Consider the following 26,215-nt stretch of genomic DNA (forward strand, 5'->3'; position numbering starts at 1 on the left):
AAATCTCTAAATGCACATTTTTTGTGTATATGTGCAGATTCATGAATAGAATTAAGTACTGTCACTAACATATGTCTTCCCTCTGCCACATACTCTCTAGCCTGTGAGGTACCCTCTGTGTTCACAAAACACACACACATGAGAGAGAGAGAGAGAGAGAGAGAGAGAGAGAGAGAGAGAGAGAGAGCATGGTTCTTACTATTTGCAAAATGGCTAGAACAGTAAGTATAGCTTTATTTAAAGTATTTGGCCTTAGTTTTAAAAGCAGGTTTAAAGCTATAAAGGATAAAAAAAATATATATGTCTTTGTTATAATGCTGGGGCAACTTGGGCCTCAGAGCAAAACCTCTTTCTCTGTTCTTTTTTCTGTTCTCTGTTCTTTTTTCTCCTCAAGGCACACTGTAAAAACTAGGATCTTTCTTCCCCAAGTCAGATCACTAAAACCTAAAGTATATTATAACCTTCTGCTTTCCTGTCTAACTCCTGACCAGAAAGACATTCTTGGCTACCTTGTCTAATAATAGGTCCTAAGACCTTCATTCTACATGGGGTCTTGCCCCATACCAGAAAGGAAGGCACGATGCACAGAGAGGCCAAGAAGAATCTGAACAGACAAGTTGTGCTGGGTTTCTCACTGTCTCATAACACTAGATGATAACCTTCTGTCCAGTCCAATTGGTACACAGTTGCCCGTGCCTCAGTCATGCCTGTGCAATGACCACTCCATAAAACCCCAGTGGAAGGCCTCAGAGAGCTTCTGGGAACCTGTGGAGACCGAAGAAAGAGAGGAGGAACTAGTCCACATCCCAGGAGCAGCCAGGCACCTGTCAGATGGTCCCATGTGTGTCCTTGTTTGTGGCCTTACAATAAACCAATAAATGTAATTTTCTCCCTGAGTTCTCTCAGCTGCCCTAGCAAATGAACAAAGCCAAGCCAGGGAGTTGTAGAAAGCTGCTTGTGGCCAGCTGATCAGAAACCCTGAGGCCTGGACTCCAACTGAGCCCTGAATCCAAGATCTGATTCTGCCCACAAGCAGCGATGGGCAGAATTGAGTTGAGTTCTGCTATAGAATTGATTGTTTGCTAACTGATGATGAGAGATACCCATGCATTTTTGGAAACTTGGAAGCACCATGTGCTATAGTAGGAGAACATAGAGTACAGTAAAAGAAATGGAGTTTGCCTTTTCTTGGTATCACTGAGGCCCTCCCAAAGGGTCTAGGCTGAAGCCCTAACCACCTAATATGTTTATATGGGAAAGGGGGACTTTCAAGAAGTATTTGGGTTAAAATGAGGTTTTGTAGGATACTCAGCCCTAGCAAGTCATCTATACCATCCTATCTAAGGCTTAAGGAACACTGTGGCAGAGGGGATAGAAAGCATGTAACAGCCAGAGTATAGGGAGAAGAGCTTCAGATTAGCCATTATAATCATAAGTTCACAGGACCTGTAGATGCCTGAATTAAGACAACTCAAAAATGATCCAATCAGCAAGCAGACAAGGGTGGAGGACGACGCAGGGTGTCCTGCCCCTTGATGCTGAACTACTTGCTACCAATAAGATTCAGGGTGAGAGGGAACCATTGGCTTCAGTTGTGTGCCCACTGATGAACCCACCAAGTTCCAATGGATTGTATCAATCCAGTGCTGATCCAGGTGGCTCTAAATGGGCCACAAGACAAAACCAAAAGTCAGAAAAGCCAGGAAAGGGACTGGAAGCCGGGAAGAGGAGGACTTGATAAGAATGGAAGGATGTTAAGAGAGGATGTGGAGAGAGAGTGATCAGAATACATCCTAAGTGCACATGAAGTTGTAATAAAGAGCCAATCAGTTTTTAAAATAGTAGTTTTAAATGATGAGGTCATGAGAGTGGGAGCCTTGGGAAGGCGTTAGTAACTGTGAAAGAGCAAAGAGACCAGAGATTTCCATTACGTGAAGTCATAAAAAGAAGATGGCTTCCTATGAGCCACAAAATGATCTACACCATATACTAAGCATCTTGACCTTGACCTCCCTGCATCTAACTATGAGAAACAAACAACTGTTGTTTGTGCCACCCAGTCTGGGATACTTTGTTACAGCAGCTTGAGCTAAGACAGGGCTAGGGCTACTGTACTGTCTCTGTGCCTAGACCCAAGAGTCTCCGGCTTCCATTGGCTTCCTTGGTTCCTCTCTTCTAAAGTATGAGCTCTAGCTAGCCAGCTGTAGGATGATCCCAGCATCTCAGCTGATGCCCCAGGCATGGGAGCAGATGGTGTGAACCAGATCAGCACTGCTGAGCTGATGTACCTAACTCCTGACAGTGGAAGCATGAGCTAAATAAACGTATGTTGTCTCAAACCACTCTGCTTAGATGGTTCCTTATACAGTGATTCCTAAGTGAATTGCTTAGAATTGCTTCAGAATTGCTTGGAATTGCTTCATAATTGCTACAATAAAAAGTGTAATACTTTAGGGTAAGAAAGTGGGCGGGAAGCTGGTTCTCCGTGGCCCAGTAAGAATAGGTGACCTGCATCTTTAATCCGAGCACTCAAGAAGAAAAAGTAGGAGGATCTTTGTGAGCCTCGTCTACAAAGTGAGTTCTAGGCCAGCCAAGGCTACATAGAGATCCTATCTCAAAGAAAAAGAAGATAGATTTTTTTGTTCCATAGAAAGGAAGGAAGAGCAGAGCTTCAGAAATTCACAAAAGGAATGACAGGACAGCTGAAAATGTGGAGAAAGAGAAGGGAAGTGCATGGAAAAGGAGTGGAAGAGAGCAAGGAGAAAACAATATAGATCTGAGTTCGAATCCTAACTCCACCATCCAGTAGCTATGTTAGTTAAATCACTCAAAGCTGTTAGACTTGTGACTAAGACTTCTCTCTCAGAATCACCTTTAAGGATGTTATCTGACAGAGCAACTGACTTGTAATGGGCATCCAGTACATCTCAGATCCTTTCCTCAGCTTCTCCTCATGTACCCAACAAGGCCTGTGTGATGATGTCTCATTTTATTCATGTACACAGCACCATCCCTACATTTTACTCTTAATTCATCCTCAGCTCTTTCCCATCCTGAACAAGTCAAATGACTCAAAATCCACTTGACGAAGTCATACCTTGTGAAGACTGTTCCGTGGCTCAGGCCAAGCACCCGGGCCTCAGAACAATGGAAGCCAGTGGTATAATTCTCAGAGAGAGACTTAAGTCCTAAGGACAGTAGAGTGCTGCTAGTATATGTTCTGAAGTCTAAAATTGGAGTGCTGATGTCCAGGAGGGAACAGTTACAAACCCTAGATCCAAGAAGCAAAGACCAAAAATCTTTCTGGTCATTTCGTGCTGTCTGACTGCCCTCAGTTGAATGGATGACACCAGCCAACACTGAGAGCAGAGCCTCCTTACGCAGTCAATGACTCAAATGCCTCAGGACACAGACACACCCCACAACAAAGCTTTACCAGTTCTCCGGGCAATCCTCACTCCAGCCAAGTTGACACCATCACAGAGATGAAAGATCTTTACACTGAAAAGGAATTGGAGAAGAAACAAATAAATGGAAATACATCCTGTGCTTTCATGCCATTACAGTGTCCACCAGTCAAAGCAAAGTATAAGCTCACCGTGATCACTACCAAATACCAGTAACATTAACCACACAGAGAAAAAAATAATCCTGAAACTCATGGGAACTCATAAAAGACTCCAAATAGGCAAGGCACTCTTAAGCAAAAGGAACAAAGCTAGAAACATCGTACTACTTAACTTCAAAATACACCACAATGTTATAGTGACAAACCACATGATGCCGACCAACACAAACTCACTTGTAGACAACACGACAGACTGGAAAGACAGACACAAACCCACACATTTTGACCCTCCTCACTGTCAACCAGAGTACCAAGAACACATAATGGGGAAAGAGTAAGAAAACAAATGATCAATTAAAAATAGACATTTCTCAAAAGAAGACAAAGAAATAACCATTGTGTATATGGAAAGGTGTTCAATATTTCGCGTCATCACTGCCGTACAAATCAAAACCACAGTGGCTATCATCCTATCCTCAGAAGAGCTACAACCAAAACAAGACAAAGGGAACATGTTGACAAGAAGGTAGAACCAGGATCACACACACACAGGTTCCTCAGAATTAAAAGTACAACTACTTGTTCCAGAAAACCCACAAGTTGCTATATATTCTAATGAAATGAAATCAATATGCCACATAAACACCTTCACTCCCATATCTATGGAAGTACTATTTATAATAGTTAAGGTACTGAATTAAGATATCTGTCGTATAAAACTTGATGAAGAAAATGTGGTATGCATGCACAATGGAATACTACTTAGCTATGAAAGAAGGAAATCCTTGGGATTCATGAATGAACATGGAGGATGTTTATGGTAAATGAAATAAGCCATGTACAGAAAGACAAATGCCACATGACCTTACACATGTAGGATTTAAACAGTTGATGCAAACAGAGAGTAAAATGGTGATTATCAGAGCTGGCCCGGTGTGAAGTGGAGTGGGGGTGGAGACATGTTAGTCAAAGGGACATAATTACAGGGATAGGTTTAAGAACTCGACTAAATGGCACTGTGACCACACTCAATGATGGCTTATTACATTCTTGAAAACTATAGAGACAGTACACTTGTGTTCTCATCACAACATGATAATTATGTGAGGTAATGCACTTGTTTATCAGCTAGATTTGACCACTGCATAACACACATGTGTATATGTGAACATGACAAAAACCTGTCATGGTGTACAGTATCTATACAACACACTCTTATGTCTATGAATTTTATGACAGGATAGCGCTGTAGCTCAATGGAAGTGCACTTGTTTAGCACATGTGAATGAGTTCCTGGGTTCAATCACTGACACCAAAACAATTTATTTATTTTTTTATTTTTTTATTTTTTTATTTTTTTGGTTTTTTTAGACAGGGTTTCTCTGGAGAGTCCTGGAACTCATTCTGTAGACCAAGCTGGCCTCGAACTCAGAAATCCGCCTGCCTCTGCCTCCCAAGTGCTGGGATTGAAGGCGTGCGCCACCACTGCCATACTAAATAATTTCTTAATACACATGTGGCAAAGTCTTTATTCAAGCTCACTTAAGTTTTCTTTTCAACAGATCAAATTCATTAAAAATTTCATAAATCTGCATATTCTAAAACAAAGCTTTGAGAAGAAAGTGTAAAATAATATCTTTATCACACTGAGGAAAATAAGAATTTGTTAAACAGAATCTCGGAGGCAGTAATGAAAATTAGCAGACACCAGTCAAGGCTGTTATGAATCTGAGATTCACTGCTCGGCAGTAGAGCACATGCATAGCAGGAATGAGGCCTTAGGTTCCCCCAGACACCCCGCCCCAAAGAATATAGTTTTTATTTCCCATCAAATACATCACTAAGAAGCTGGATATCACCATACATTCCTGTAATCTAACATTCATGAAAATGAAGCAGGAGGATCACAAATTTAGGCTAGCTCAGTTAAGAATCAGTTTGAAAAAAACTTAAGGTAAAAATATAAATACAAGTCATATTGTAAAGAAATATTCACAATAAATTTACCCAAATAATTTCTATATAAAATATGTAATTAAATAATAAAAGTCTACAAATCAGAGCTGGTGAAATGGCCCAACAGGTAAAGGCCCATGACACTCAAGTCTAACAACCTGAGTTCAAGCCCTGGACCCTATAGTGGAATGAGAGAACCAACTCTCAAAGTCAGGCTCTTACTTCTACATACATGCCCTCTATACACATATCATGCACACACACTAATAATTAATTAATTAATTAATTAATTAATATGAAAATCTACAAATCAGTAAGAACAACAAAGAAGTCCCAGTGAGAAATTAAACAGGGAGGTAGTGGTGGTGCATGTCCTTAGTCCCAGTACTTGGTAGGCAGAGACAGAAAGATCACTGAGTTCAAGGCCAGCCTGGTCTACAGAGCGAGTTCCAGAATATCAAGGGCTACATAGAGAAACTCTGTCTTGAAAAAAAAATTGGTAAAGGTTATTACAATTAGTTCTCTCACAAAAGTGGCCAATATATTTATGACAAGGATCTTAACCGATGAGTCACAGGGAAAGCTCAAATTGTAACCACAGGGACCTACTCCATACAGAACTGGATATCTTAAATTTTAAAGACTGACAGAATCAAATGTTGGTAAAATGTGGCATGACAGGGTGACCCTTACCCTGCTGACAGTACACTGGGTACCACCACTGATAAGCAGTACTTGCTAAAGCTTTGCCTTCTATAATGGAGATTCTTCATTGCCAACACAATCACACTGAAAACTGTTTACCAGAGTAGAAAAATCACACCTCTGATGTTGTCTTGGAGAATGTTTCTAAAAAGGATTGATTAATGAAGGATGACCTACCCTGAATATGGGCAGTACCACACCATGAGCTGCATGGAAGAAATACAAAAACGATAAAAGAAATCCAGATAATGCAGGTATTATCTATATCTAGGTACCTTTATATCTCTCTATGTATCTATACATCTATCTGTATCTATCGATCTATGTGTCTATGTATCTATCTATGTATATGTGTATATATATATGTATATATACATATGTACATATGTATATATACATATATATATACACACATATATGTATCTACTTACCTCTTAATTATCTGTCTATATCCCCCCTCTTTCTTTCTATTTAATGTGTACCAAGTTGAGAAGTCTCTGTCATGTGCTTCTGATGCCATCATTAAGTGTCACATCACAGACCCAAGCATCCATGGAGCCAATTCTACTTTCAATATGCTCTCTCAGGTATCTGGTCACAGCAAATGTAAAAATGACTAACACGCAAATCTAGCCCTGTAAAGTGGAGTCACTTCTGTAAAAGCCTGACTGAGTGGTTCTATACTGTGTCACTAGTTTGCAAGAGGAATTTGGAAAAATTAGAAGTGGGCTAAAGAAAGTCTAGGCTACTACAAGCAAAGAACATTGAGCTCAAAGAGTCAGGATGATGACAGAAATGTGGGTGATTATTGTTGCTGAAATGAGAAATGGTACAACAGGCTCATGTGTTTAGATACTTGATCCCTAGATGTAGGTGCTGTTTGGGGGAAATATGGACTTTTAGGAGGTATAGCCTTGATGGAAAAACTATGTCATTAGGGGCATTCTTTAAAGATTTATGGCCCTGCCCCACTTCCTGCTCACTCTCTCTGCTTCCTGTGTGGCTGGGATGTGACCACTCAACACTGTCTGCTTGCTGACACGCCTCCCTCGCCATCATGGATGTAACACAAAATAAATACACTTATTTAACTTTCTATTGATCATGAAATTTTTCTCACAACATAAAATAACTGATACAACAATAAAGAATATTCTTGTAAGGTTTCAGATGAGAATAAGAATTCTGTTGGGAATTGGGCTAAAAGCCATTCCTGTTTCCATGTTGGCAAAGAACTTTACTACATTTTATCCATGCCCTGTGTCTTGACAGGAGGCTGAGTTCAAAGGTGACAGACAAAGTGACCCTTGCAAGGAAACTTCGAAGCAACCCAGACTTCAGGGTGTAGCATGGTTACTGTCAGCGTCTTCTAGCCAAGCTTGCAGCGAGAACAGGAAGTAAAATGCAGAGTAGGAAAGACTTGAAAAATTCACAGTTTGATCATAAAAGCCAGTGCAAATAGAGCAAAGAAAGGTATGGTTTCTAAAGGGTTTAGGGTCATTTAAAAGAAGTCATTAGCATCAGAAAAATGTGTTTATATACATTTTCAAGAACTGTCCAGAACCCACTCACAACAAACTCTAGGGTGTGAAATACTTTCCTTTGAGCACAGAGTACTTCAGAGTCATACTGCTAGCAGCAGCCTGACTAGAAAATTGTTTCCTGCCGGGCTGTGGTGGCGAACGCCTTTAATCCCAGCACTTGGGAGGCAGAGGCAGGCAGATTTCTGAGTTCGAGGCCAGCCTGGTCTACAGAGTGAGTTCCAGGACAGCCAGGGCTCCACAGAGAAACCCTGTCTCGAAAAAAAAAAAAAAAAAAAAAAATTAAAATTGTTTCCTCAGGACTCATCTTACTGCTCTGCAGTCCAGGCGTGCAGACCTCAACTGTGGGTGGTGGTGTCTTCTACAGGATGCCACTTTTGCAAGTATGCAGGACACAAAAACTACAGGGCAATGATTACTTCCATGTAGATTTCAAAGAAGACCTGGGGACAAGTTATGTGTGGCAGCATCAAGACCATCGTAGGCAGCCTCTGAGAGGGCAATGTATGAAACTATGAGCATGGAGGCAAAAACATGGTAAGAGGACCTGGGAAGTTAGCAATGCCAGGAACTTGAAATATCTGCTAAGGAAAAACAACAAACAAACAAACAAACAAACCACAGACAACAAGAATAGAAAGCACAAAAAATAAATCATGTGGGCTGTGGCCAGGAAGGCCATAGAGATGGGGCTGCCTAAGCACTGGGAGATTATATCACCACATGATGCATTCTTTATGAAATGCCAGACAAGAAGCTACAGGATTCATGTTGATCCCGATGCACTTGGATCTTTCTTGCTTTGGCCCCATCACATCTTTCTGTACCACCGCCTACCCCATTTGAGATGGAATGCTTATCCTGGGCTATCAGAAAGTTTACAATTTTCTTTTTATTTTATAGGAGCTCATAGCTAAGAATTTACCTTTAATCTTAGGAAACTTTGAACTTGAACTTTATAACAATATTGGAGCTGTTGCTATGGGGACTCTTGGAGATGGACTGAATGAGCTTTGCATTATGAGAAAAACCTGAGCCTTTGGGGGCCAAGGGTGAAATGTTGAAGTTTAAGGAGATGTGCTTGTGTGTAAAGTTGATTAAGTGATAGGTTTGCAATGGTTAATTATTTTTAAGGTGTACATGTCTGTATGCACATATGTATGTATGTATGTATGTATGTATGTATGTATGTATATACATGATGTCTGTGTGGATGAAACCGAAGGCACATATATTTATGTTCATAAGCAGTTCCTATAGCAGACCCAAGTGGTATATCAGCCAAGTATTTGTCCAAATAAAAACACTGTTGTCATGTACTCACTTCATGGGGAACCACCTGGGAATGAGAAAAGATGTTCCATATACTGCAGATGGATCTCCTGATCATCTGAGCAAAAGAAACTAGAACAAATGACACATTGAATTGTTCCCTCTACACGAAATTCAGAACCATGACAGTAATCCACAGCATGATCCCTTGGACCAGAGTTATGCTGTGTATATGCAAGACATCGAGAATTCAAAAGGGCTCTCAGTGTTAGTTGGCTTGGACTCAAGTTACATAAGAACACATAAAACTTCATTAGCCTGTGTGTGTGTGTGTGTGTGTGTGTGTGTGTGTGTGTGTGTGTGTAATGTATATATTTATATACATAAACATATATACACAATATAGATGTACTTTTTTATGTTTATTTTAAAGTTTTCCTTAAAAGCCAATTTTCCTTTGGCATCACACTGAAAAATCATCACACACACACAAAAAAATTCTGAAACCAAAGTGTAACAGGATACTTATTCTGCTACATTGTATTCACAGTGGAGCTTGGTGATTAGGCAATAGAAGAGGTGGTAGAGCTGGGAGAGAGAGAGGAAGGGGAGGGGAGAAAGAGAGGAAGGGGTGGAGAAGAAGAAGGCTATCAGCCATGGAGAACCACGGTTAGGTCAAAAGCTGTCCTGGGTAGCAACTTCAGTCAAAAGGCTAGATATTGGGTAACAACACTAATTGTGTGGGCATCTTGTTGATTGAACATTTCTGAATATATAAAGCCTTTAGATAATCATTAAGCTTTAAGAGTCTCATTTCTGCTGGGTACTGCAAAGATGGCAGATACTGTCTAGGGTTCAGCCGAGCTTTGTGGATGCAGCATGGTGGATTGGCAAAGCCATCCCCCACACTGGCATCTCGTGGGTGCCAGGGCCTGCACTTCTAGCTAGCCAGAGTCCCAGTCAGAGCTGAGGAGCAGCAGGAACATAGTGGCTGCCTGGGGGCAAGCTGGACCAGTCACAGTTTTCTAAATATCCCCCTACACCAAACTTTAGCAGTTCATCACCCAAGAAGACTGGCTCTGCCCATTTCTTCAGTGCTCTTAGTCATTGTTGCCTGTGACCTGTGCTTCTACCTCCAAATGCTGTTGTGAGGAAGGGATCTATGCCATCTGATTTTATGTCAACTTTACACAAGCTATAGTCATCTGAGAGGAGGGTACCTCAATTTAGAAAATGCCTTCAAAAGATCAGGCTATAATCAGGCTAGTCTGTAGGGCATTTTCTTAATTTCCATAGGGGAAGACCTAGCCTATGGTAGATGGGACAGCCCTGGGCTGGTGGTCCTGGGTTCTACAAGAAAGCAAGCTGAGCAAACCATGAGGAGCAAGCCAGTAAGCAGCACTCCTCCATAGCCTCTGCATCAGCTCCTGCCTCCAGGTTCCTGTCCAGTTTTGGTTCCTGCCTTGGACTACCTCACTGGACTGTGATTCAGAATATGAAACCCAAATAAACAATTTCTTCCACAGGTAACTTTTGGTCATGATGCTTCATCATACAGTAAAGATCCTGACTAAGACAGAATGTCACATTAGAAATAAATGTCTTCCTTTTGCCTTTTCTTCTACCATATTAACCTTTTCTTGAAAATTCAAAGGTGCTGGGCAACGGTGGCACACTCCTTTAATCCCAGCACTTGGGAGGCAGAGGCAGGTGGATTTCTGAGTTTGAGGCCAGCCTGGTCTACAGAATGAGTTCCAGGACAGCCAGAGCTACACAGAGAAACCCTGTCTCGAAAAGCAAAAAAAAAAAAGAAAGAAAGAAAAGAAAATTCAAAGGTAAGCCATCAACAAATTATGAAAGATAAAAATAGAATCAAGGAAGCTGATTCCTAACCTGGAAGCTAACTTGTAGTATATAAGGACTCAGGATTTGACAGCACATTGCCTCCATGTCCATCATTCTCAACCTGCAGGGGGTGAGGAGAACAAAGCTCAAAGGACTCTTTCATAGAGGCCACCTAAGACTATCAGAAAACACAGATATTTACAGTATGATTCATAACAATAGAAAATTACAGTTAGTAATGAAGTACCAACAAAAATAATTTTATGGTTGGAAGGTCACCACAACATGAGAATGTGCTAAAGAGTCACAACATTGGGAAGGTGCTCTGTGAGGTGAGGCTTGAAAGCAAGACTAAACTCAGGAACTAGGAGTAGCCAGCCAGGTCTATTTAAGAAATGGTGAGATCCAGTCAAACAGTGAATGGAGCCTGGAGACTCTTATGGAAGAATAGGAGAAAGGATTGCAGCCCTTAAGGGGATAGAAACTCCACAGGAAGACCAACAAAATCAACTAACTTGGACCCTTGAAGCTCTCAGAAAACCAAAAGAACCTGGACCTAGGCCTCCCCGTACATATGTAACAGATGTACAACTTGGTCTTCATGTGAGTCTTGAACAACTGGAGTGGGGGCTATCCCAAAATCTGTTGCCCTGTACTTGGGATATGTTCTTCTAGCGGGGGCTACCTTGTCTGGCCTCAGTAGGAGAGAAAGCAGCTAGTCTCGCAGAGACTTGAGTGCCAGGGTTGGGGGATACCCAGGGGGCCTCCTCCTACTCAGGAGAGGAGGAAAAGGTTGGGAGAAGGATTGAGGGATGAGGTGCCTCAGATGGGGTGGTGAGTGGGATATAAAATGAATAAGTTTTAGAAACTAACTAATTTTTTAAAAAGAAAGAAAGAAATGGTGAGATCTGCAGATTCTTTTTTTCAGCCCCTGAAGTGTGCAGGTGTCAGCCCAGCAGAAGAGTAAAGGTTTACAGAAACAACAGGGAGGCAGGCAGGGGGTTTACACTGGAATAAATGATCATCCCAGAAATGCTATGCCCCAAGTCCCCCCAGCAGCTCTTCCTGGGGTGTTCCACATTCTCTCTCATGAAGAAGAGCAGGCAGCAAAGCAGATGTGGCAGGTGCATAGGGCCTTGGTTATTCACAGTCAGTCTCTGCAATCAGTCTCTTGAAACCTAACAAAACAGGCCCAGGCCTGGGATGTGGCTTGGTGGTACCCTACTTGTCTACTAAGAGCAAGACCTCTGATTCAATCCTAGGATCATAAAATGAGTACCCAGATAAATAAGTAAATACTTATTCCCCTAAAGACTGATAAAAAAGATGAGAGAAACATGTTGTAACCAGGAATAAAAATTACTATTTAAGAGGTACTGGAGAGGGCATCTAAAGATGGAAGTAGAAAAGTCACAACCCACTGTCAGAGGAACTCGTGGACCTGTAGCTCTTGACATCTGAGTAGTGCATCTATAAGTCTACCCTCTTGTCCATGTCTTTATACTGCACTAGCTCATTTGTCTGCATTGTTTTAATGGACTTTTAATTTCTTTTAATGAGATCTTCTGGCAAATCTATTAAGGTAAGAATCTAATTTTAAGTGCATTGCTACATCAGGCCGAGCAGTACATGCTACAGCACACTTGAGTCCATTCACTCATCCACTCCTCCCTATAGCTCTTCCAACCTACTCCCGTCTCATTCATTCACCACTGGCTTGGGTGTTCCATACAGGCCTGAAGTTATTTAAAGATAATAACTTTAAGCTATAATGCACACATGGAAATTGATTCTTATGGTATGACAATTTCTGCCTTTATGTAGGCAGGCAAAGCAGCATAAACAACATTGTTGTGACTAGCAAGCATCCTAGCACTCCAGAAGCTAGGGCAAAAGGGTTGCTAATTTGAAGCAACCCTGAACATTATACAATGTCTCAACAAAGTCAAATAAATAAGTTGTGGGATCAAAGAAACATGCTGGAATCCTGGATCCAGCCCTGTCACTGTGACAAAAATACTGTATCCAATGAACTTAGAAAGAGGAAAAGCCTAGCTTTGGCTCACATTAGATGTTTCCATTCTCAGCCAGTCAGCTCTATTGCTGTGGAGCCTGCAGTAGTATGGGACATTGGTCAAGCAAGCTATTCATGTCATACCAACTTGGAAGCAGAAAGAAAAGATGGGCCAGGAATCCCAAATTCCCTTCAGGAGCATACTGCCAATGACTATCTTCCTTCTGCTATGTTTCCCATGCTTATGATTCTACCATCTGCAAAAGTGCCGTCAGCTGGGGACCAAGTCTACAAGCCTTTGAGGAACAGAAGACTAGATCCACCTCTTAGCTGTCTACCTTTGAGCAGGTTATGTCTCTGCACCGATCTTCAATGCCTCCATCCACAGATGGATATACTAATACCTATGTGGCAATACATTATTATAAGACTATCTCTGACATTCTAAGAGATTGGAACTTTTGCTGGACCTCACAGCCAGAGTTAATTACACACCTTGGGGTTATTTATGACTTAAGATTGCTAGCCTGCTGTGTACTTAGCCTATTCTTTTAACCTGCCTTTAAGAGAACAATGTATCAGCCAACCTTACTTGTTTTGGGTTTCCCATGTAATCAAATTTTACAACCTAAGCTAATATAAAGCTTTAATCTTAAATTATATACTCTTCCATGTTCTGCCCTATGAGTAGAGTGTGTGTGTGTGTGTGTGTGTGTGTGTGTGTGTGTATCATGATAATAAACACTAGAAAAAGCAAATAGACTGAAAACAACCTTATAAAGCAAATATCTACCATAAAGGTTGAAAGTGGCATGGAGATAGGTTGATAAACCTATGTGTAGTGGTGTTTGTAGTACAGCTTGTTATCTGGATAAACTAGGAGTGGGGTGGGGGTAGAGACAGGAAGATTCCATCCCCTGTAAAATGCTATTAAAGATTCCTGTAAACTACTTCTCATTTCTTCCCTCATGTGTCTCTGTGCTGTTTAATAAATACAGAGCAAAGCCCTTTGTTAGAGACACAGACACAGGGAGAAACAAGACAGCAGCATTTAGGGAAGCATAGAATCAGGCTCATACAACAGGCAGGAGATGACAGACAACACAGGGAGGATTTGAATCTGGACTCACTCTTGGTTAAATCACTCCCAGGGGAAATGTTTTTCACTTCTTTTTCTTAATGCAACACTGACACATTTAGGGTACTCTGGGGTTGTTATTAATGTGTTTAAGCCAATGCCCCTCTAGGGATTACCACTTAAATGTGAAACCACATGCATTAGTTTCTGTTCTCACTAGAGTGGCAAAATACCAACAAAAGCAATAAGGGGAGATTGTTTATTTTGTCCCCTAGTTTTGGAATATAGCCCATCAATCAGTGAACACGTGGCAGCAGGAACCTGAGGCAGCAGGTCACAATGGATCTACATTCAGGAAACACAGAGAGATGAATGTTTGTGCTCAACTTGCTTTCTCAGTTTTCTTCAGCCTGGGACCCCATCCCTAGGAGAGAACTCCTTATATTACTTGTGGGTCTTACACCTTTCTTGAAATGCCTTCACATGGTATATCTCCATGATTCTAAATCCAGACAAGCTGTCGGTGGGGAGCAACCATCCCAATAGGCTGAGCACTCAACAGAGTACATGCACTCAGCGAAGGGCAACAAGAAGCAACTTTGTTTCTTCAATATATTAATCTGCTCTGCATTTGTAACTTTTAAGTCAAATGCATCCTCAATAGAGTTACAACAAAAATCACACATTCTTCTAGTTCTTTCTCTCATGGTGTTTTGCTTTTATCAAGCAAGATGAAGGAGCCCGTGGTCTTTTTTTTGTTTTTGTTTTTGTTTTGTTTTTGTTTTGTTTTGTTTTGTTTTGTTTTGTTTTGTTTTGTTTTGTTTTGTTTTGTTTTTCAAGACAGGGTTTCTCTGTATAGCCCTGGCTGTCCTGGAACTCACTCTGTAGAGTAGGCTGGCCTCGAACTCAGAAATCCGCCTGCCTCTGCCTCCCAAGTGCTGGGATTAAAGGCGTGCACCACCACCGCCCGGCCAACCCGTGGTCTTTTTTATCCTAGGAAGTAATATATCACTGTAAGTGATTGATCACTATAAGTGATCAAAAGAGAAAAACAAAATGATTCCTGATCTAGATAACTGGGATTTCTGCTATTCCAGAGGCCAAAACGCCCACAAGCAATCTGCCCTTCCATGACAGAGAAGGACCTGAGATGAGATGGAAGATCTGGAAGACCCTGGTGGGAAGATGCTGAAGAGCTTTAAACTGAATGCTCTAGGTCTTGCTCACAGGTGGAAAGGACATCTAAGAGAAGAGCATGCAACACATCTGGAGCAATACTTTCCAAAAATGGAAGAGAGTCACCAAGATAAAGGAAAGGAATGTACAGGAGTTGAGATGCTAGCAGTTGAGATCCTGGCATGAACTTGGTCAGTGCTGTGACTTTCCCCAGGTATCAGGAAAGTAGTGGACTTGCCATAGATCCTGGGATTCAGGCTGGGGAGGGAAGAAATGTAAGGCAGGTCACAGAGCTAAGAAAAAGTTTGACAATCACAGAAGATGTTTGCTGAGAGTTGGAAAGCTGCTGTAAGAATCCATATGGTTTTTTGTTTGGTTGGTTGTTCGGTTGGTTGGGTTTTTTTTGTTTGTTTGGTTGGTTGGTTGGTTGGTTGGTTTGGTTTGGTTTGGTTTGGTTTGGTTTGGTTTGGCTTGGTGGAAGGAGGAGCATAGAAGAAGGAATCTATGCATTGCTCTGCATCTACCATAACAGCTAGATGAAGTGTAGTTATAATGGCACACACTCATGGTGTGTGAAAATAGTTGTGCAGTTCTGGTAAGAGTGTAAAATGGTAGACACTTTGAATAACTTGGCAATTCCTTTTAAAATCTAAAGAAGCAGGGACTGGAGAGATGGCAGTTAAGAGCAGTTAAGAGCACTGACTGCTCTGCCAGAGGTCCTGAGTTCAATTCCCAACAACTACTTGGTAGCTCACAACCATCTGTAATGAGACCTGATGCCCTCTTCTGGTGTGTCTAAAGACAGCAACAGTGTACTCAAACATAAAATAAATAATTATTTTTTAAAAATTAAAAGAAGCAAAAGAATGCCTTTACCAGATTGCCAGCAAGTACAGACTTAAGCTCTTTGTCATATAGAATGAAATCTTAGTTTCACACAGGAAGTTGTATACAGACATTCATAGCAGCTCTGTTCCCCACAGACAAGATCTGGAAACAACTCATGTGTCTTTCAAGTCTGAAGAAATAAGCTGTGGTGTGTGCATACCACAGACTAGTTAGTACTCAGTCAGAAAAAAGGAAGGAAATATTGGTCCATACTGCCTCCATTATTCTTGAGGATATCAGGCTAAATTAAAAAAAAAAATCAAACATACTTCATGATTTCATTTCAGAAATAACAATTATAAAGATGAAGAAGAAATTAATTTAAGGCCAGACCTTAAGGGGAAGGGATGGCTATGAAGGTATAACACAAGGAAGTCTACAGTCATGATTTAGTTGACTGTTGAGTACAGTAATGGTTATTCAAGATCACAGGTATGCTAACAGAAATTACACAAAGCTATACATGAAGACACACACATGAGTTCATGTGTAATTCATACAACCCAAATCAGCTTGATGATATACAAGTGTCAGCTTCTTATTTTTGATGCTGTATTAGAGAGGCATTGTCGGTCTGTAGGAGGGCATCCTGAGTTGACATGGGCCTGGAAGAGTCTGCAGGTGTTTGGCCACGCCCACAGAACCCAGCACCCTAACACACGGTCCCATCTCCATTTAACCTATATGGTCAGTCACGTAAGACACAGGTAAAGGGCGTGACTAACAGGCCTCTGCCTCGAGATTTACATATTAATGAATTAAGTTTTCCCCTCCCTAGCCCCTCCTCTTTTCCACTCCCCACATAAGAGAGCTCCTCCTGACATGGTGGGAAGGGCGCATCCACATTCAGATCCAACTTTCACAGCATGATCAATAAACTTCTTCCACGGATTCCATGTGTCTCCTGGAAATCTGGGACTTTCTCGTGTATGTGGGAAAACCTCGCAGCAGGAAAAGCCTCCACAACAGGCACTCAGCAGCTGGGGGCCATCACAGCCACTGCACAGTCTGTGGGCAGGCCGAGCTGCCACCCACACGTGTTTTTTCCCATCAGCGCATGGGAGGGTGAATGAAGCCATGGAGATAGCTCCTGTGCAAGCATAAGGACAACAGACCAGATCCCAAGAACTCAAGTAAAACCTAGGCAGGCACAGTGGCCATCTATGATACCAGCACGCAGAAAGCAGAGACAGGAGAGCCAGGCAGCAGGCTGTCTACCTCTGCTATCCACATCGGGAGTTCTGGGTTCTACAACAGATCCTGCCTCAAGAAATAATTGTAGAGCAGTCAAACAAAACAACTGGGATCAACTTTAGACCTGCACACATACAAGCACATGCACTCATGTATGCACACATATGTACATACATACATACATACATACATACATACATAAAATTTTATACTCAGGAAGTATGCACAAGACTTCACTGTGCATTTCTGAAATATCCGGCAACTCTATAATTTGTCAATTTGTTGTTGATGTTGGTGGTGGTTTTCATCTGTTTGTGTTTGTCTTTTAGCTGTGGAACCAAGTAGTCTTGAACTCACCACTCTCCAGCTCAGGTGGTTCAGGTATGCATCGTGACGCAAGCTGGGTGAGTTTTGTTTTCTCTTTCTTTTTTAAGTCAATAGTCCAATAAAGTTACACTGGTTATTTAAGAGATACCCATGGAACAGCTCATGCGTGCTAGGTTCCATAAGAAACAACGGCAATGTAACCATGATGAGACAAAATGACCTCACAGAGTCTGTGATTCCTGTAGGGTCTGACACTAACAAGAGCCCCTTCCCATCTCTTAGGAACTGGGGAAGGCAGCATCCACATGACCCAGCAGTTCATCACCTATAACCGCAGCTGCCTTCCTCATACCCCCTTTTACAGGCTACAACATGGGTGAAATTTTAAACTTTTACATTAAATAAAAGCAACCAGATATGAAAATTTATGTTGTATAATCACATTTATGCAAAATGTCCAGACTAGGCATGCCTCATAAGGTATACTCACAAGGGTATATTTTATGGCATCTGAAGTCCATCTCAATTTTTAAAAGTACAATTGTATTTCACTCATAAAATTTCAAATCTAAGTTTTCTTTTGTCATCTAACTTCTTTTCTTTTTAAGTCCCGAATCAAACACAGGCTTTGTGTATGCTAGAGAGCACTTGGTTCAGTCACGAGACACAATCTTACTAGTATGCAAAAGCACCGCCACACAACCCGAAAACTCACATAACCCCAGTGTGAAAACATCTATTATAAAACCTACTCCTCCCATGTTTATAGATGAGAAAAGTCAGAGCAGAATATGAAATGGCTGAATCAGTGGTCAGAGGATAAGCAGAAACTCAGGCATCCTCACTTCCGGGCCAATGGATGGCTCTCTGCCTAGCTACTTCATTTCTTTAAAGACCAAAAATAACCCTCTCATCCACTGAAATAAGCAAAAAGGAATGTCACAAAAACAGAGAAGGAAGGGAATGGAAGGGAGAGGAGGAAGAGAGAGTAAGGGAAGAAAGCTGGCCCACTTGTCATGTTTACCGTCTCCTTTACCAGGGATTTGAATGGTCTCCTTAACTCAAGACACAGTATCCTGTTGGACTTCAGAAGATAGAGTATCGGTTTATAAATCTCCTTCTCATACCTGAAGACTTAGCAATCAAGCTGAGATGCTGTGAGTATACAGCAATTTTAAAGTCACTGAAGATGTAGAAATGGGAAGCAAGATTAAGAGAAGAAAGAATACAATTACAGATAGGAAAGGGCGCAGGAGCACAGAAACAGAGAGGACCACTGGAACCTGTGCAGTCATCCTCTCCAAGGAATGAGATTGTTGAGGACCGCTGTGCAGGTTTTCCCTGTACTTTGCTGGATTTTCGTAAAATTCAGGGCGAATATATGCTTTTACCTCCTCGCTACCAGGTAGTAAGCTTGGCATTTTCAATGTACCACTTCTAATTTCTAACAGGAAGACAATGTCATAAGCAAGGAGAATCCTGCCAGGGAGAAGGCTTGGTGGGTGAAAGTCTCCTGAGTTCCATCCCTAGAACCCACCTAGGAAAGAGATAACCAACCTCCTACACATAGGTTGTTCTCTGACCTTCCTACACTTGACATGGCGTGCAGGTACCTGTGGGACTGTGGAAATCCTGGGGTGTTTGGCCACGCCCCCAGAGCCCAGAGACCTGACACGCGCGGTAAGTAAGGCCCAGGTAGAGGGCGGGGGAACAGGTCTCTGCCTCAAGATTTACCTAAAGGCCCTAGTCCCGCCCCTCTCCCACTTCCAATATAAACAAGCCCCTTCGGGTATTTTGTGGGAGAGCATGCCACCATTCAAACTCATCGCCATGTTAATAAACCTGTATGCCTTCAACTCCACGTGTCCTCTGTGCTCTGGCTCACGGCCCCACCCACGACCCACGCTAGAGTTTTGACCCACAGGTACCCATGTACCTACACACAAGCACAACATTAATAAATAAAAACACTTCTAAACTAAAAAAAATAAATAAATAAATGAATTGCCAAGAGTGGTACATACCTATAACCCTAGCATTCAAGAGGCTGAAGCAAGAGAACTGCCACGGTGCAAAGACAGCTTGAACTACTTAGACTATTTAGTGAAACAATTTCTCTCTCTCTCTCTCTCTCTCTCTCTCTCTCTCTCTCTCTCTCTCTCTCTTTCTCTCTCTCTCTCTCTCTCTCTCTCTCTGTGTGTGTGTGTGTGTGTGTGTGTGTGTGTGTGTGTGTGTATCTGTCTGTCTCTCTCTCTCTCTCACAGGCACACAGACAGACACACACACACAAGAAAATGAGGTTCCAGGAAAGTAAAGGCCTTGTCCACTTGTGGTTTTCTCCCTCCCTGTTTCCCTCTCTTCTTTTCTTTCCCTCTTTCCCCAGCCAACACCTGAAAGCATGTACTAAGAGCCTAAGATGTGTTTTAGCTTTACATAACAATTAAAAATGTAGTCCCTGGGAGTAGGTTGTGAGCCAGACCTGGAGTCAGAGAGCCCTGAAGATGATGCCACTTCTAAAAAGAAGATGACCTTGAGCCAGACTGACAGGGGAGGAGGAGATATAGTTCAAACAGAAGGAATAGCATATGGAAAACACACAACTAGCCTGATAGCTACCAATCCAAGCTGTACATGCATATGCCTCTGTGTGTGAGTGTGTGTGTGTGTGCACATGTGCCCCCTTAAGGTTGATAGACTTAACCTACAGCATGGTCCCATCATGATATACTGTGTCAACAAAGCCCCAAAACAATAAGGCCAAAGGACTTAATCTCTACACTGTAATCTCTACACTGTGAGCCAAAACCATCTCTCCTCTCATATGGTGATTGCGCTCAACTATCTTGTCACAGTGACCGAAAGTTAACAGAAGGTGATATGCACACATGTGTGCATATACATAACTGTACATTTTAGTATCTAGATATTGATATTGATATTAACAATGCTGATTGTTAACATTTTAGTAATTATTACAGTCTGGATTCCCAAGCAAAAAATCCTGACACTATATTCTCAACAGTATACATTTCATAGAGTCAGGGGTGTGGTTTGTTGTAAGAAAGCATGTCTCTGTGTAGCCCTGGCTTTCCTGGAACCTGCCATTTAGACCAGGCTGGCCTCTAACTCAGATCTACCTGCTTCTGCTTCCTGAGTATTGGGATTAAAGGCCAGTGCCACTAGTTTTGTGACATTAAGGCAAGTCCCTTTCTTGGGCCCTCTCCTTCTAAAGCCAGTTCCCAGATTTTCCCATTTATCTTACAGCAGCAAGAGTCACAGCCGGGTTCAATTTCTGCAAACTACCACCACCCCCTCAACTTGGAAAAGGCTTCTAAATTTAAACAATGCAGCCCCATACTAAAAATGGCCCAGAGAGGAACAGCTGTACCTTGAATCAAGCTCTCTAGGTTTCACAGGCACAAAGCCCCCCATCCCTCCCCCCTTCACCCCCTTTTTCTCTTTCATAGTGTGTGTGTGTGTGTGTGTGTGTTCAACTGATTCTAAGGCGATAATTTTTAAAAGGCCTCAAAGGTGCAGTTTGAGATAAAAGTGACTGTTTTTAAATGCCTGGGAAGAGAATGAGGACAAGATGGAACCGAAAAAAGGAGGAAGGTGCTGACTCATGCGGATGCTTTAGAGATTTGGGAACATCCTTCTGTCCCCCACTCTCTGATCAGCACATTTAAAAGTATAAAGAGTGAGAATCAGAAGGCCTGACAGTGGGCTCCGAGACATCTGCAGTCCCTGGTTCCATCCACCACTTCCTAGTGATCTCATTCATAAGAGGAGGCTGACCCTGATAGGTGGTCCTCAAATGAGGCTGACCTTGATCAGTGGTCCTCAAGCTTTCTTTGTCCCTGGCGCTTTTCTAAAATGGTTGATGTCATAGGGAATGCTGGCTCAGTGTCATAATCACAGCACTTGGAGGCAGAGGCATGGAATGGCTGCAAGATCACCTGGAGAACATATCTGAGCTCTAGGCCAGCCAGGGCTACAGACTGAAACCTACCTCAATATTGAGGGGGGAAAAAGACATTTTATATCAAAGGGTTCATTTTTAGAATTTTTATCAGGTGTGTAACATATGTACTGAAAAGTAAACATAACACACGTTCAGCTCAATGGACGTCCACAAACTGATTGCACTTAAACACTGTGGCACCCGATGCCCCTTCTGTGGTACATCTTCCCTACCAGAAGTGGAGTGGGGATGCACATCAAAAGAGACTGACAGGAAGTACCAATTTGTTTCTTGATCTAATTTTAATAGAAAACGTGAAAAGCCTTTTCGTGGTCTCCATGACCGCATACCATTGATCACATCACCGCCTTTCAGCTCTAAGTCTCGTGAGCAGGCTGAGTTACTCTCCTGGTGATTCAAGAGCCACAGGAACGTGTATTTGTGATGAAAGGAGAGTTAGGTGCACAAATGCTCAAAGAACGAACCAAGTAAATGACCAGACATGACAGGAAGCTCCATGGTCCAGTTAACACAACACAAAGCCCTGAAACTAGGCAACCCAAGAAACACATGGTGGGTGCTGGCAAAGGTGTGGATCCAGTCTATACACCTTCTAACTTGATCACAAACCCTTTGAGCCCTAATGCTGTAAACAATGTCAATGTACCTCAATTTTATATATTTTATATTTTATATATTTTAAATGTCTATATCTACATATATATGTAGATATACACACATGTGTATGTATGCACATACACATATATACACATATATATGTAATGTATATGTGTGTGTGTATATATACATTAAGTATATATTAATAATATATACTAAGTATATATTATATATAATATATATAAACTTAAGTGCAGAATAAAACATCTGCCAGCTCAGGATTTGTTGGTGGTTTGTTCTGGGGGTTGTGAGGGGGGAATGTTTTGATTCAGGGTCTCTGTTTCCCAAGCCAGCTTTGAACTTCTGCCCTCAAAGAACTCTCCCAGCTCAGCCTCCACAGTATGTGCCATCATTCTTGGCCTCTCCCAGAATTACACACACCCAGTGGCACTTCCCTTCAACTGTCATCCTAACAACTGGAAGACAGAGGCAGACAAACTGATACCATTTCAAGGCCAGCTTGGGCTACACAGCAAGTTCCAGGCCAGGTTTTAGGGCAACACCAGAGAGAAATGCCAAGGCAAGCAGAGCAAGGTGTCTCATGCCTGCAACCCCAACTTGGAAGGCTGAGACACGATGACTGCTATGAGTCCAGCCTGGGCTACACAATGGTTCCAGCCTAGCCTGGGCTACAGAATGAGACCCAATCTCAAAGAAGTAAAGTGAGTAAAGGTAGCTCAGGGTTAAAAGAGCATCCTGCCCTTCCAAAGGACTAAGTGCAGTTCCCAGTACCCATATCAGCTCACAACCCTCTAACTTCAGCTCCAGATCTAATGGAGTCTTTAAGAAAACTAGAAGTAATAGCAAAGAAATAACTAGACAGAACCCCTTCAATTGCCTGGTGATGAAGTGCACTTCTATATGACCCACTGGATAAAAAAAAAATGTAATAGAAGTTATAAAATAGTTTATAAAAATTAACTATGACACAATACTTGCAGGATTTACAACAGCCATGATCAAAGGAAAAATTACAGCTGCAAATGCAGCTGTGTTCTCTCCTTCTACCATGTAGGTCCCAAGAATCAAGTCAAGCCATCAGGCTTGGCAGCAGGCACCTTTACACTGAGCTGTGGTGCTGGCTCTCTAGTCGTGCTGGCCCTCTAGTCATCATTTTAAGAGACATCCTAGCTAATGCTTAAGTAAGAGAAGGTTTAAAATGTGTAAGAATTGGAAACAAGGTGGAAAAAACTGTCTCAATTATATAAAACTGTCAATATAGGAAATCCTTCCAGATCTAAAAACTAGTCAAATTGATAAGTACAAATTTAGCAAGATCATCAAGACAACACCAAGATCTAAAAGTGCATCACATTTGTGTATCCTAGCAACAACCAAAAAAACAAAAATTCCAAGTGCCATCTTCAGTAGCACAGAAAATCAATAACCAACCTAGTGGCATCACTTTCCAGCTGATTTACATCCCAGATGTCCCAGTGTCTCTACTAGACATGATGGCATTTGCTCATAACCTCAGCACTCAGGAGACTGAGGTAAGAGAATCGCATCTAAGACCAGCCAGTAGCGAACCAAGTTCAAGACCAGTGTGAGCTGCACACATGGCAAGATCTTGTTTCAAAGGTGAAAGAAAAAGAAAAACAGGGTATGTTCTGCTCGGCTCAATTTCAATTACAAACAGTTATATACTGTCTCCATCTTTTTTAAAATGCATCAAAATTACAGGATTGTAATTCCAAAGTTTTAACATTGACTGAAACCCCTGTGAAGCAGGAGGTAAAGAATGAGAAGTGTGGGTTGGTGAGATGGCTTCATGGTTAAGACCATCGATTGTTCTTCCAGAAGTCCTGAGTTCAATTCTCAGTGACATATAGGTGGCTCACAACCATCTATAACGTGATGTGATGTCTCCTTCTTCTGGCATGCAGGAATACATGCAGATAGACCACTCATGTACATACAATAAATAAATCTTTAAAAGAATGAGAAGTGCAGACAGCAGTGTTTGCTTAGCATGTACAAGGCCTTTGGTTTGCTCCCCAGCACTGCACAAAAAGAAACCAAAATATTCAGGGGGACTGGGAAATACTAAGGCTCAGTGGGTAAGAATACTTGCTCTCCAAGCCTGAGGACCTGAGTTCAAATCCCCAGCATCCATGTAAAAAGCTGGGCATAGTTGTAAGTGCCTTTACCCTCAGCACTGGTAGGGGGATGTGAAGGCTGGAGACAGGAAGATCTTGAGAGCTCACTAGCCAGCCAGCTTAGCAAAAATGGTGAGCTTTTGGTTCAGTGAGAAATGCTAGCTCAGAGCAGTAAGAAAACCTGACAACCTCTTCTGGCTTCCACATACCCACACATGCACATTCGTTATGTGGAAATTAAATAAGACATTAATAATAAAGTATATGCATTGCAGTGTGTGAGCGCTCAGACAGAACTATGTTATAATGTAGCTAACCAAGTAATGCACCAAACAGAAATCAAATATGACATTAATAATAAAATATATGTATTATAATGTATAAACACTCAGGCAAAACCATGTTACATTATAGTGGGTTATTTGCATCTATCTGTAGACTGAATAAAAAGGATACATTATGTTGCAACTTCTTCCCACTACCCTGCAAAATACCAATATTGCTTTAGATAATATTTTGATAATGTTTATTCTGGAACAAAATTAAGTGATATAAACATTCTTAGATTTGACAGTACTTTTAATCCTGGAAATTTCTTGGTGGAGAGCAGTATTTTCTTTCTTTCTATTTATTTATTTATTTATTTATTTATTTATTTATTTATTTATGTATATGAGTATAGTGTAGCTATCTTCAGACGCACCAGAAGAGGGCATCAGATCTCATTTCACCTGGTTATGAGCCACCATGTGGTTGCTGGGAGTTGAACTCAGGACCTTTGGAAGAACAGTCAGTGCTCTTAACTACTGAGCCATCTCTCCAGCCCCACAGGAGAGAGAGCAGTATTTTCAAGAAAGGGTCTCTCTGTGTAGTTTTGGCTGTCCTAGAACTCACTTTGTAGACCAAGCTGACCTAAAACTTAGAGCTCTGCCTGCCTCTGCCTCTTGAGTGCTAGGATAAAAGGTGTATGTACACCGTCACATCTGGTTAATCCTGGCCATTTAACTATGTATATAAGACCAACATCCATTCTAGGCCGGGAAAACTATGAAGGACCTCTCCTCTTCAACAAAAACATTTGAAGGTTACAGATCACACAAGCTAACTCAGACAGATCTAGCTTCTTTCTGCCGGTGAACAATACCAAACAGGAAGCTTACTTGCAGATTTCAGTGCAAACCCAGTTTCCATTGATAACCACTGGCATGAGCAAGCCCTAGACCCCTGAGAAATCGCATGATATTTACAGATCTTTCCTGCAAAATTATCATCTTACCAGCCCCAGCCCAACGGACAAAAGCAGCCATAAAAAAAAAAAAAAAAAAAAAAAACTTGAAATATGTGTTTTCTCCAAAGATATCAAAAGGAGACATGTTGGTTAAGGGAAACAAACCTAACTTTTTTTAATTGATGAATAGAAACCATATTTAATATGTGAGGCCTGAAAGTCTCAATCTGTCCTTGTTCGACTCCTAATCTGATTTTGCAATGTCTTCTAGTGAAAGCATCCAGGTCCCTACAGCACAGACCATGCTCGAATCCCACTCTCACACATTCAAATGTTGTCTACGTCCTCATTTACTCACAGAATGTCATGTCTGTTAACATTAAATAAAATCCCTCAAAATACAGAAACATTGGAGGAGAAATATTTTCTCTCCCTTTTATATGCAAAAACAATTTTTTTTTTTTAAATTCTCCTCTCCTGTTCTTTCATATCTCTGCCTCTATGGCCTCACTGATAATTCACAGACTTTACCATGTCTATTTTTCAAACAAACTAGAAAATTAATCAAAAGCCATTACTTTATTTTTCTGGGGTTCATATTTCCCTTTTTTATACAAGGTAAAGTAATTCTAATACTGATGTAGGCGATTTTAATCTTTTTTATATTTTTGTTATTATTTACTTA

General features: G+C 41.5%; 1 protein-coding gene across 4 annotated transcripts in view; it reads right to left on the reverse strand.

Annotated features, from left to right (window-relative positions):
* Positions 1 to 26,215, reverse strand: part of Dnajc6 (DnaJ heat shock protein family (Hsp40) member C6) — a 135,811-nt gene that overhangs the window by 106,089 nt on the left and 3,507 nt on the right. The window contains exon 2 of one of the 4 annotated variants that reach the window (XM_028778775.1): positions 3,437 to 3,501. The exons of the other annotated variants lie outside the window; for them this stretch is intronic. The gene's annotated coding sequence lies outside the window, so the exon portion shown is untranslated. The remainder of the gene's footprint in view (positions 1 to 3,436; positions 3,502 to 26,215) is intronic. 4 annotated transcript variants of the gene reach the window in all.

The sequence above is a fragment of the Grammomys surdaster genome, unplaced genomic scaffold (assembly GCF_004785775.1).
Source record: "Grammomys surdaster isolate TR1022 unplaced genomic scaffold, NIH_TR_1.0 341, whole genome shotgun sequence".
Taxonomy (NCBI): Eukaryota; Metazoa; Chordata; class Mammalia; order Rodentia; family Muridae; genus Grammomys; species Grammomys surdaster.